Raw genomic sequence first — 14,219 nt, 5'->3', positions numbered from 1 at the left:
AAGGGAAGCAGTGGTTGGGAAAGGAGTGAGACAGGGTTGTAGCCTCTCCCCGATGTTATTCAATCAGTATATTGAGCAAGCAGTAAAGGAAACAAAAGAAAAATTCGGAGTATGTATTAAAATTCATGGAGAAGAAATAAAAACTTTGAGGTTCGCCGATGACATTGTAATTCTGTCAGAGACAGGAAAGGACTTGGAAGAGCAGTTGAACGGAATGGACAGTGTCTTGAAAGGAGGATATAAGATGAACATCAACAAAAGCAAAACGAGGATTATGGAATGTAGTCAAATTAAATCGGGTGATGCTGAGGGAATTAGATTAGGAAATGAGACACTTAAAGTAGTAAAGGAGTTTTGCTATTTAGGGAGTAAAATAACTGATGATGGTCGAAGTAGAGAGGATATGAAATGTAGACTGGCAATGGCAAGGAAATCGTTTCTGAAGAAGAGAAATTTGTTAACATCGAGTATATATTTAAGTGTCAGGAAGTCGCTTCTGAAAGTATTTGTATGGAGTGTAGCCATGTATGGAAGTGAAACATGGACAATAACTAGTTTGGGCAAGAAGAGAATAGAAGCTTTCGAAATGTGGTGCTACAGAAGAATGCTGAAGATAAGGTGGGTAGATCACGTAACTAATGAGGAGGTATTGAATAGGATTGGGGAGAAGAGAAGTTTGTGGCACAACTTGACTAGGAGAAGGGATCGGTTGGTAGGACATGTTTTGAGGCATCAAGGGATCACCAATATAGTATTGGAGGGCAGCGTGGAGGGTAAAAATCATAGAGGGAGACCAAGAGATGAATACACTAAGCAGATTCAGAAGGATGTAGGTTGCAGTAGGTACTGGGAGATGGAGAAGCTTGCACAGGATAGAGTAGCATGGAGAGCTGCATCAAACCAGTCTCAGGACTGAAGACCACAACAACAACAACATGGACATAATATAATTCATCCATTTCTAGACACTGTCACAATGTTCAGATAGAGCTAGCTGCCTGTACTTTGTCCAGTTAGGCATTATGTGCATCCGTTTTAGCTGCTCTGGTTAGGCCACTGCTCTGTCTTCTAGGTGACACAAATCAGGAAGTAATCACTAGAGTATCTGCCTTTAATCATTTCCCAAAGAACGGCATCTGAGAGGTCAGCAGTACACATCAAGACAGCAGAGACTGTCCCACAGTTTGTTCTGCTCAATGTTTAGAAACTTATGTTGTGAAGATATTCCCAATGGCTTGACTCCTGAGACAGATGGTATGGAGCCCCACAGCATGTTACCAGGTTGTGTGTCCCAACAGAGGAGGAGACAGAGGGGTACAATGTAACCATGTTGGTGAGAGCCTTCTAGTAGCAACCTCTGCTAGTGACAGGTATTGGGAACAAATATTCACCCCCTGTAGCATGTTTGCTACTGCAGCAGCTGGATGCAAGTTCACATCAAAGAGAAGAGGCAAGTAGTGGTATTCATAATTGGCAAATATTGCCACTTCAGCTTTAATTCTTAACCTGCTGAGGCCATCATTTCAAGGAGACTATAGCCCCCTTAACACAAAGGCATCCATATTTCCTGAAGATATAAAAACATACAGTTTGCCTGTGCCATGAGTGGCAGCTCTTCTAGATAAATCTTTGATCCATTAATATTACACAAGAGTATCAAGCTCCATTTTCATGGAAAGGGTTTTTCCTACTACTTTCTCCTTTTCTCAACACCAAGTTCTGGACTTCATTATAGTAAGTGGAGACTTTCAGGATCCTGCAGGCAGACTTCATACTCCAAAACTTAACGTAAGGTAACACCAGACTTACTGGAAAAAGTAGTTTTGGATAGTCAGAGAGTTTTGGAGCTTTCTTTCTTTTCATGTTCATAGTAATATACTGGTCGCTTTGCAATTGACAAAGTACCAAAAGTGTTGATTATTGACTGATTGAGGAGGGGGGAGAGGGCGGAGGTTATGGGGCTGAACGGTGAGGTCAATTCAAAACTTACTTGCTTAAGATAGAGGCATCCGCTAAAAGTGGTCAGATCCAGACAATGGGGTCGAATAATAAAGCAAGGAAGCTAAAAATATGCACAGTAGAAGGCATAAAAGGGTAGGCCAAATCTAAAAAGTGGAAAAACAGAGAGATAAAAGAGCAATCTTTGCAAGGGGAGTGGTCATGGGTCCCAGATCCAGAAAAAACAAAGGGTCATTCCAACCACAACCACCCTGCCCCTGCTCCAGAAGTAAAGAAAAACCTTACAACTGAAAATAAAAACCACTTTCACACAGTAAACTGAGGACCAGTTCAACCACCCATGAATTGTTTGCTAATATTAAATACAAGGAATCTGTCATGCCATACTTAGTACGAAGGGCCAAAAGAAGGGGACATTCCAACAATATATGGGATACTGTCAGTCTGGCTACACAGCCCCACTGTGCCACTGTGGGGCTGGCTCGATATGCAAGAGGAAACAATGGGTGTGCCTAGTATGACCGGTGCATAGACGGAGTAAGACAGTGGACTCCTTCAGAGACGAGTGGAATGAAGAGTGCCGAACTACAATAGGTACATATTACAAACACTGTGGAGGGAGGCCCGAGTAACAAAATGGAGTATCCTGTTAATGGCTAGGAGCTCTGCTGTGAACACACTACATGATCCCAGCAATAAACGGTGTTCCATTACAGCAGTAGGCGTAAAAATGTATCATGCCTTGTCTATCGATTTAGAACCATCACTGATAAGAAACCAGGAGTTGGCTCCGTCACATTTTTACAGGGAGAATCCCCGCTTTTGCGAGGAGACTGTCGATGGCACTAGTGTGAAAGGCACTGAAAACTAGCTTACTGTTAATCCCCTTGTATAATATATTCAACATCTGGGATGCCTGAGTGGGAACACTTCCACATGAACACTAGTTTCTATAATCTTTAAATCTTTGCAGAGCACCAGTATAAGTTTTTAAAGCTTTGTTCTTTTCTCTTCAGATGTTAAACTACATATTGGCTGTTGCTGTTGTTGTTTACTGTTGGCATATTCAGTCAGAAGACTGATTTGACACAGCTCTTTACCTTTACCTTTAAATAACTACTGCAGCCTACACTTATTGGTGCATATTTTGTTCCAATTTTCAGGCCTGATTTCAGCTTGTGAGCACTCATGTGAATTAATAGTCTTTCTTGTTGGCTTGGGTGTTAATATGGCAATCAGCCTAACCTAACGGTTGTGAATTTTTGGGGTTAAAATGGGAAGACCAATACAAGTCTCAAGAGTCTTAGTTTGTTTTATCTTTGCAAATCATGTAATTAAGCCAATATTTCTGCTCTCTGATACAACTTTCCATGAGCCACACTTTCCAATGTTAGCATATCTCACATTTGTCACTGAAGTATGCCCAGAACTTACTGTACATGAGGACTAGCAGTGCTTGCTACCAGTACTAAGACTGGCTGCTTGGATGAGCCCAGCCTCCCTTTCTCATGGCAGCCATATATATATATAAACACACACACCACATAATCACACAAAAGTCATTGGTGAGCCACCAGAAAGACCAGATAAAGCCTCTTCACTCTTTTTTCTCAATAATAATAATAACAATCACTATGGACAATGCCAAGCATGAATCAAAATCATTTTCACAATGGCTACTTTATTGTTAAGGTGCACAATATTCTTACAAGCTTAGATGCAACAAGCATTAACATTCTGTAGCAGCCTCAAGTAAAGCAAATTTCGCCAATCAGTAAGGGGCCACCTTGAAGTGTGTGATTAATAGTTGCCAGTACGGCAATCTTGGGTGTGACGTCATGGTGTTGTGGCATATTTGAAATTGATCATATTTGCAGAGGGTGTGTTGGAGTATGAGCGATATTCTCTAGTGTGGGATGTTTGTTTCTACAATGTTTGTGAGTGCCGTTAGTGATTCAATGAACCTAATTAGGCTGGTTGGGTCACACATGGCTTCCTCCTTCATTTTATGTTTTTGCAGTATTTCACACTAATTTCATTTCACTTGTGTAAGTTATTTTTTGAAGAAGTGAGCATCTTTTTGAATTTTTTAAAGACTTTCCTTAATATGATACAATACAGCTTACAATATTAAAACAATTACAGCGTCACTCGAAGTTTATGGTATCATCTATATTCTTTGACTTGTGACATAACTGTGTTGTGTGACGTTATGGTGCTGTGGCTTGGTTGAAATTGGTCCTGTTTGCAGAGTGCATGTTGGATTATGATGTGGTGCACTCTAGTGTGGGATGCTTGTTTCTAAATTGCTTGTGGGTGCTAAAGGTGATTCACTCGACTTCTTGAGTGTTCAGATTCAGATTTTCACTCTGCAGCAGCAGAGGGTGCGCTGATATGAAACTTCCTGGCAGATTAAAACTGTGTGCCCGACCGAGACTCGAACTCGGGACCTTTGCCTTTCGCGGGCAAGTGCTCTACCATCGTGCTTCGGTAGCACAGATGGTAGAGCACTTGCCCGCGAAAGGTAAAGGTCACGAGTTCGAGTCTTGGTTGGGCACACAGTTTTAATCTACCAGGAAGTTTCTTGAGTGTTGTTTGTGAGAATAATATCGGAAGAGTCTGTGGCGGTTTAGTCACCAAGTTATTTTGATGATGGTAGTTATGGGCAATAGATTTGTTCTTAAGTGTGTAGTTATTAGTGTGGTGTGTTGTTTATGGTTGCAGATTTAATTTTATGTTTCATTTTTTGTAGTTATGGATATGTAGCTCACAAGTAGGTCCCTGCATGCCACAATTGGGGATTACATGTTGACCACAAATAAATTCCTACAGTTATTTGGTTTAATTCCCCAGTGTGTGAAGTGTTACATTTGTGGAGAAGTAGGAGATTGACAAAAGTTGTTGCCTTTCAGACCAGGGACCAGTATACATGGAATTATCGGTTGAACAAAATCCACAGAGATTCCCAACTATTCAAGGGATTGTCTTGACGACATATTTTTGCTATCACTAGATTTATGTTTATGCTGACTTTGGTTGGTAAGTATGTTTTTATGGTTTTATTCTTTTTATTGCAGTATGTGGGTCTGTGTGTTTATCTGAATAATTGTGGGTTTCTTGTGTATGAAAATTGGTGTTAATGCACTTTATGAATTTTTGGGTTGTGTTGTTTGTTGTTGGTAATTATGCTGGATTGTGACTGCTGTGTATCACGGATCTTGTTTTACCTACATTTATGGGATTAGGTTTTCATTGTTAGTTATACGGGCAATTTTTTATTTTGTGGTACCATTTCATCTATAGGCCCACAGGTCAAGTGTACTATTATTTAACCAGATTTGTTGAGTTGTGTGTGGTTTTGTGGTACTGTGGATTTCATTTCGGCTACAAAGTCAGGTGAAATTTCTGATACCAGTTTTTATGCAGGATTTTTTTATCCTCTGTGTTTTTGTCAATTGCTGAAGATATTGTTTGCTGAATTTTTGTTTTAGTGTCTGTTTTGGCACATCTTCATTATTAGTTTTGTCATATACTTAGTTTTTCCCCATCCAAAAGCACTTAAATTCCCGGATTGCCCGGTTACTTTCACATTACTTCTGAAATTAAATATTTTTTATTATTTATGTCTATTCACATGTGTAATGAGTTACGTCCTGGTCACCATGTCGTATAAGCTTAAAATAGGGTGCCCCACTGCAGACTATTAAGCACGCAGATCATTAGGTCCCTAGACATGTGAGTGGCTCAAAGATTTCTCCAGAAATAGACCCTGTAAGTTGTTCTCGATGATAAGTATTCACTGAAGAAAAAGGTATAATGAGGAGTGGTTCTAGGGACGTGTGATGCGACTGCTCTTATTCTCTATACACATGGACAGCGCGAGCAGCAGTCTGCTGATGACACTGTGGTGTTTGAGAAGATATCATCGATTGACTGTAGGAGGATACCAGATGACCTAGACAAAATTTCTAGTCGATGTGGTGAATGGCAGCTGGCTCTAAATGTAGAAATATGTTAGTTAATGTGAACATGTCATTGGAAGCATCCAATTCCACCAGTCTGCTCTGATCCGTGAATAATGGTGTTGTGTGTGTGTGTGTGTGTGTGTGTGTGTGTGTGTGTGTGTGTGTGTGTGTGTGTGGTTTTTTTTTTTTTTTTTTGGGGGGGGGGGGGGGCGGTGTTGGTGCTTTGGGGTGCACAACTGCTATGGTCATAAGCAGCAGGATCGTAACATATGAAACAACAAGTACTAAATAAAAACACCAGGCAAAAAGGCAAACACCCAATCAAGCAACTTCAAACGAGGAGCAGTAAGGACAAGGATGTTCCTTGGGAAAATTTCCCAAAACATCATTGAGATGGCGTAGGTCCCCACACAAGGGATAAAATTTGCTTTGCCATGCTGCTGCAGTGAATAAAAAATAAGACGCAATCAATAGAATGCATGTCATCTATTAAACCATCTGACTGAGTAGACGGCAAACATAGACGTAAACGTAAATAGTTAAAAAATGGACACTGGACCAGAAAGACCATTGTGAACTCCAAAGTGATACTACACGATAACAGACAGCAAAACAAAGATCATCTGAAGGAACAGAATGACTATCAGACAGGGAGAAGAGCTACAGCCTTTGCAGGAGTACCAGCAACCTCATTTACTAGCATGCTGATGTGACCAGGGACCCGCAGGAACACCGTGTCGGCTTCCCACCGCCCCCCCCCCCCCCCCCGCCACCACCACCATCACCACCCAGTGAGTGAGTGGAGCCAGTCTTTGTTCCATTGTACTAAAGAATGGACTCAGTACAGCATGCGGAAGCTTTGAAGAGCACCAAGAGAATCTGAGCAGATGGCATAATTTGGAAGCCCATATCACCGGGGTACTGGTGGGTGGCCCAATAAAGGGCGTAAAGGTCCGCGGTAAAAATTGAGCGTTGGTCAAGAAGCCGACAGTGAATCATGGACAAGTACAATGGCAAATGCGACACCACGGTCAGCCCTGGAACCTTCAGTGTAGATGATGCCACTGTACCCAATCCACAGACGAAGTGCAAGAAACTTGTGATACACCAGACTAGTAGTAGTGACCTTAGGGAGCAAATGGAGTCTGTAATAAACAGGTACATCAGCATGAGGCCAGGGCGATGAAGAGCTCACACCCATGGTGAACGTGGCAGGGAGAATAAAGCAAAGCTGTCAAAGCAGCAAACAAAAGAACTCTGGGAGGCAAAAGAGAAGATGGGTGCAGCCCATACTGGTGGTCAAGGGAATTGTCAGAAAAGGGAGCACAGGATGGTTGATCAGGCATAGAAGGCAGGTGGCTCATGTAATGATAGAGGAGAACTTCCCGCCATTAAGATAGCAGCAAGTTAGCAGCCTCAGCATAAAGACTCTTAATGCGACTAGTATAGAAGTACCAGTGGCTAAACGTATCCCACAATGGTGGATTGTGTTAAGACACAGTAAGACAGATGGACATGCAAATGAATATATGATACAGCCATAATCCACTTTCAAATGGAAAAGGGACTGGTTTAAATGTAGGAGGATGGTCCGATCTGCTCCTCACAAGGTTCCACATTAAACACATACAACACTGAGAAGTGAATACAACGAGCTGCCAGTAAGAGGCATGGGAAGACCAACAGAGATTTCTATCAGACATGAGCCCCAAGAATTTCATTGTGTCAGTGAACGGAAGGATGAATGTGCTGAGACATAGCGATAGGAGAGGAAACTCCTAGCACTTCCAGAAGTTCACACAGACAGTCTTGCCAACAGAAAAGAGGAAGCCATTGTCGATGCTCATGAGTAAAGATAATCAAGACATTTCTGAAGATGCCACTCAAGTAGACAGGTTCACTGAGAGCTGCAATACATTGCACAGTCATCACCAAAATGACAGGCAGAGATACCTGGCAGAAGATAATCCATAATAGGGTTAATGACTATGGCAAATAAGATGGTGCTGAGCACAGGATACTGAGACACCCCATTCTCTTGAATAAAAGTGTCCAACAGAGCTGAACCCACACTTACCTCAAAAACTTGGCCTTTTAAAAATTCCTGGGTAAAAAGGGACAGGAGCCCTGTAAGCCCCACTCGTACGTAATATAAATGGTGCCCGTCCTCCAGCAGATGTCATATGCAGAGCGCTGCCTAGGAAACCCACAATGGACGTCAGTGAGGAGATTCAAAGACTCAAGCCATCACACCAGCTGACCATTAATCATATATTCCATCACCTTGCAGACACTACTGGTGAGGGAAATTAGGTGGCAGCTGGAAGGAAGGTGTTCGTCCTTACCATGCATAGGTATGGGAATGACAATGGCACCATGTCAGTGACTGGAAAATGTGCCACCTGTCCAAATGCGGTTATATGTTCATAGGAGAGCACATCAGAATGTGAACGCCAGTTGGTCCTGGAGCAGATGACTGGGATGAAGAGAGTGTACATTCAAGCTACCTTATAATAAAAGCAGTATTGTAACAGTCAGGATTCTGGGAGGAGAAAGATATTGTCCTTGCATCCGCCATCCATTTCAGAGAGAGAAGAAGGCAGTATGGTAGTGGGTGGAACTCAAAATGTCTGCAAAATATTGGCCCAAGGTGTTGGAGTTATCAAGAGGGTCTATAATGACATTGTTCACTATGGTCAGACCAGGAACTGTGGAATGAACCATGGTCCCTGAAAGCCTGTGGAGATTACCCCCAACAACAGAAGAGGGAGTAAAACTGTAAAAAGAGCTTTGAAAAGAAAGCCAACAAGTTTTTTTTTTTTTTTTTCTATCCCTGAAAATGCGGCGACATTGCGCACGAAGCTGTTTATAACAGATATAGTTTTCCATCGTTGGATGGCATTAAAAAACACAGAGCTCATCTTCGCATGCGGATCATATTGCAGCATGCTAAGTCCACCAGCAGACAGGGGCATGTCATGATGAGGAAGAGGTGCAAAGTATGGGACATTCTGCAGTAGTAAAAATAGCATTTGTAAGATATTCTACCTGGTCATCAATGTAGGAAAAAGGTGTTCATCAAAAGTAGCCAGTCAGGAGTAGAGCAGCCCAACAGCTTTGGAAAGCTGCCATTTCATTGGATGCACAGAGGGGATAGGCAGTAGCAAACAAATGACACACAGGACATGGTCATTTGAGTGTGTGTGGAGAGAACGAACCACTCGAGGCAATGACCAAGCTGAGCAGTACAGATCAAAAGGTTCAAGTGGTAAAAGCAGTGCCTGGAATTGGAAAGAGATGTGGATGTACTCCTGCTCAAACAGATTAAACTGAGCTTGTTGAAATTATCTACGAGGAAAGAGCCTCTCAGACTGGGGCACGGAGAGCCCGAAAGGGGATGTGGTCATTGAAGTCATCAAACAGCAAAAAGGGAGGAGGAAGTTGAGCAATAAGTTGCAAAATATCTGCCCTGGTGACAGCAGAAGATGAAAGTGAGTAGATGTTGCAAAGAGAGAACATGAAACTGGGAAGGGAGAGACATATGGCAACTGCTTGAAACTAGGTGTGCAAGCAAATGGTGTGACTATTGACATCATCTCAAAGGAGCGACACAACTCCCCCCCATGAGCTGCTGTCCCTACCTCAGGGGGAGGTCAAAATGGACTGAAATGAAGTGTGAGAGGTGAAAGAGAATGTGAGGGCATATTGCTTCCTGGAGGCAGAAAACAACTGGACGTGTGATCACAAGAGGAGCTATAATTCAACCCTGTTGGATCTGATGCTGTGAAGTTCCATCAGAGAATAACCATGTTGAATGATAGACAGGAGATGGGTCAAATAAGGGCCAGTCACCGCAGTGACTACAGAGTGCCAGAATTTGAATGTGCACAACGACCAGGTACAGAAACTGGAGGATCCTGATCCATTAGTCTGACAGAAGTGTCGGCATTCGCCTTCGGTTGGCCAGCACACTGTTTGTTGGTGGTATGTTCTGGTGAATCAGATGTCAGCCGAGTAAGGGTATGGTCTGGTGACATCATTGAAGAACAGTGCCAAGGTGGAGAAGGGGAAGATCATTTGCCTTTGTTTGACTGCTTAGAAACTTGGCATTTGTTAGATGTTGACCCAGACAGTGGCAAGAGTACTCCTTTTTGGATTCCTGTACTTTTCTTTGAGAGGCACGCAATTTTGCTGGCACAGGTGAAGGTTTGTTGGTATGGCGTGCACCTGTAGTACATGAAGATGAGTGTGTGACCTCGGAATTGGACAATTTCACAAACGTGGTGCTAAACTGGAAATCACAAGTCTGCACAGCCTTGTCCTTCATAGGTCGGGGTAGAGCAAGAACTGTAGTATAGTAGCCAGAGGGTGGTGTATAAGGTTTGCAGCTAGCCAACATATTCTGAAAAATGTGAGTAAGAGCTCTTTCCTTCGCCTGGATCTCCTGAACAGCTCTCTCATTGAGGTAGATTGGACAGTCGCAGAAGGAAGCAGCATGATCACCAGTGCAGTTGATGCAGTCAGGGGAAGGAGTTGGACACACATCCTCATTAGTGACTCTGGCGCAGGTTATTCATTTGGCAGCATTTTCACAAGATTCACAGGTGTGGCTGTAGCGCTGACAGTTATAGCAATGCATGGGATTCAAGATATATCATCTGAAGTAATAGCTTCATAGCCAGCCTTAATTTTTGATGAAAGTACCACATAGTTAAATGTAAGGAATAGAGTGTGAGTTAGCATTGTTCTTTATCAACCGTTTTCATGATGCGGTGAACTGCAATCACTCCCTGGTTAGTGAGATAGGCTGTTATTTCAGCCTCAGTAAGGCCATCAAGCAGCCAAGTGCATATGATCTCACAGGAGGAACTCAGAGTGCAGTGGGCCTCTACTTTGATGTGTGTTTGCCGTGTGGAATGAAATTTAATATTTTTTTATTGTTTTTTGCTAGGGATGAATATTAACTGATAAGCTTGCCAGCTTTTTGTTACATGCTGCTACGGGTGATGGTATGTTGTCAGTAATAAACTTCCTGCAGCTTTTTGTATTAATAACAGAATATGTTAGGTGCCATGCCTGCGGGCAAAGCATTAAGTTGACGAGAGTCCCAGCATCTCAAACCAGGGATCTATACATGTGGCACTGTCGGCGCGACAACATCTGGTGTTTGATATGGCATGGAACCTGGTTTGAGAAATCTAGGGTGACCGTACGGGAGACTTTTGCATACATATTACTTTTGTTATAGGTCCTCTTTAAGTTTCTTTGTGCATGAGACTGTTCTGAGTGATAGAAATGTTTTAGATTGGTTTTCTTTTTGTCATGAGGTGTGTTCAGAGTATATGAAGTATATGGGGATGTTGGTTGTGTCAGGGTGAGTGAAGTTTGTGGTGGCAGTTTTTTTTATTTGTGGTTTGCCAGTAGGTATCAAGAGTTGCATTTGAGCTATATAGGTCAAGGGAAGTGTCCAATTCTGCGTTTCAGAGTTTTTGGTGTTGGTTTTTTGACATCAAGGGACACATTCGAGCTGTACAGGTTTATGGAAATGTCCGATTCCGCTTTTCGTAGTTGGGGATGTTGCTTTTTGGTACCGTTGTCTTCGTTTGAGGCATATTAGTCAAAGGAAACGTCCAATTCTGCTTTATGGAGTTGCAGATGTAGGTTTTTTGGTATTGTGGGCTTCATTTGAGCTATATAGGTCGAGTGAAGTGTATGATTCCTATTGGTTTTGTGGCTGTAGCGTTATGTCGGAAATTGATATTCTCTCTCTTTTTTAATAATATTTGTTTTCGGATGGTGCACTGTTTTGTATTATTGTGCATTTAGCTTGCCAAAAAATGTAGTTGTGCTAAACTTGCTATGAATCAGATGTAAGCCTGTTCCAATATTTTGCTGCCTGTCTCTGGTATGGATGTGTGTGGGTCCTTTACCAATTTATATGTGGCAACAGCAAACATCCCAATTTTTGGAGAGTCCACCAATGTCCTGCAAAAATCATTTATGTAGACCAAGAACATCAGTGGGTCAAGCACTTGACCTTGTAGTACCCCTTATTTAATGTTTCTCCACCCTGAATTTTAATATTATTCCTGTTGTATAATTTTTTAGGCTGTGACCCCCATGTTTATTGCTGTTAAGAAATGTCTCCCTGCACACAAGCTTTATTGTCATACCATTTTAGTTTCTCAAGCAGAATTTTTCAATTAACACAACCAAATAACTTGGCAAGATCACAGAAAATGGCCACAGCAAAATAATTCTTGTTTAATTATATTAGAACTAAATTTGTGCAATCATACATTGCTTTCTCTGTAGAGAAGTCTTTACTGATGATACAATGAGCTGCTGATAAGATTATTTCAGTATTCTGTAGTAAGGTACTTCCTAAAAAGACTCCTTAGTATACCTGAAGGAGGGGGGTCGACAGAAGCGTCCGATCCCACGCGTCGGCTTTGACTCGTGACGTAAGGGTGTTATCGTGTGTGACGTCATGACGGCGCGGAGTTTGGTTTGAGTGTGGCTGTCTGCAGTTCTGTTTTATCTTATTTTATTTACTTTTCTGATCTGTTCATTCTATCTCGTGAGATTCTTTTTTTTTAATTTAAAAACACTTACTACTTATTTTAATTATCTGTTTCCTCGAATTTCTGTTTTAGTTTATTATATTTATCTCTCTGATCTGTTCGTTCTATCCCGTGAGATTTTTTTTAAAAAGACAAAAAACACTAATCAGCTACTGAAGCATCTTTATCTTCTATGGGTTGCAGGGGTTACGACCCATGGGGAGGTGGGTGGGTATTCATGCATGGCTGTCTTCAGTTACATGTTGTAGCTACGCAAGGCGTCTAAATTTGTTTATATTTAGTTTGCCCCCCACCCAAAACACCCCATTTCCCGCGCTTGTGCCGTTAGTGTCATTAGGCTTCTTGTGGAAAGTGTGTGTGTTTGTTTTTGTTTCCGCCATATTTGTGACGTCATGGGTCAAAGCAGACGGGTGGGATCGGACGCTTCCGTATTTCCAAGGAGGGGAATGGGTTTGTAATTGAGGTTCAAAGAAGGGGTGGGGGGTGGGAGAATATGCTGCTACATCAATAAGATTTTAGTACACCAATTGAAATACTATCATGGCCTGTTGAAGAGTTATTGTTTTCCAATGGCAGAAAGATTGTTTTAAGATCTCTCTAGTAAATGGTTGGGCAAAAATGGAACAGAAGGCTACATCATTCTAAGTATGTCTGATGCATCTGCTTTTGATGGCCCATTTTTGTCCCTTTGTTTTTCTGCTCATGTTATGCAGAATTCATTGAATTTACTGGTCTATTATTTGAATGTAAGGAAATACGGAAGCGTCCGATCCCACCCGTCTGCTTTGACCCATGACGTCACAAATATGGCGGAAACAAAAACAAACACACACACTTTCCACAAGAAGCCTAATGACACTAACGGCACAAGCGCGGGAAATGGGGTGTTTTGGGTGGGGGGCAAACTAAATATAAACAAATTTAGATGCCTTGTGTAGCTACAACGTGTAAGTGAAGACAGCCATGCATGAATACCCACCCACCTCCCCAGGGGTCGTAACCCCTGCAACCCATAGAAGATAAAGATGCTTCAGTAGCTGATTAGTGTTTTTTGTCTTTTTAAAAAAAAAATCTCACGGGATAGAACGAACAGATCAGAAAGATAAATATAATAAACTAAAACAGAAATTCGAGGAAACAGATAATTAAAATAAGTAATAAGTGTTTTTAAATTTAAAAAAAAATCTCGCGAGATAGAACGAACAGATCAGAAAAGCAAATAAAATAAGATAAAACAGAACTGGAGACAGCCACACTCAAACCAAACTCCGCGCCGTCATGACGTCACACACGACAACACCCTTACGTCACGGGTCAAAGCCGACGCGTGGGATCGGACGCTTCTGTCAACCCTGAATTTGTTCTGCTTAAAGTATGGTTCTTGGCTTTTTGACACCATAACTAAAAATTTTGCAATCCTTCTAGTAGTCTTGACTAGAGCTAGCCCTACAAATTACAAAAGCTCTGTCCCTCTCTTCCTGGCACAATACAGCCTACTTGCTCTCAAATGTTGGCCATCCTTTCTCTGGTTTCACTGCAATTTTTACCAAATTGTGAAGAGAATCTGATTTCATAGTGAAACTTCCTCACAGAAAAAACTGTGTGCCGGACCAAGACTTGAACTTGGACCTTTGCCTTTCGCGGGCAAGTGCTATAGGTTCGCAGGAAAGCTTCTGTAAAGTTTGGAAGGTAAGAGATGAGGTACTGGTGG

General features: G+C 42.0%; 1 protein-coding gene across 1 annotated transcript in view; it reads right to left on the bottom strand.

The window, feature by feature from the left end:
• Positions 1-14,219, bottom strand: part of LOC124605844 (calpain-7-like) — a 98,625-nt gene that overhangs the window by 83,115 nt on the left and 1,291 nt on the right. The window lies entirely within an intron of this gene.

This window comes from Schistocerca americana, chromosome 3 (genome assembly GCF_021461395.2).
Source record: "Schistocerca americana isolate TAMUIC-IGC-003095 chromosome 3, iqSchAmer2.1, whole genome shotgun sequence".
Classification (NCBI taxonomy): domain Eukaryota; kingdom Metazoa; phylum Arthropoda; class Insecta; order Orthoptera; family Acrididae; genus Schistocerca; species Schistocerca americana.
The sequence above is the reverse complement of the archived record's forward strand: the minus strand, read 5'-3'. Positions and strand labels throughout refer to the sequence as shown.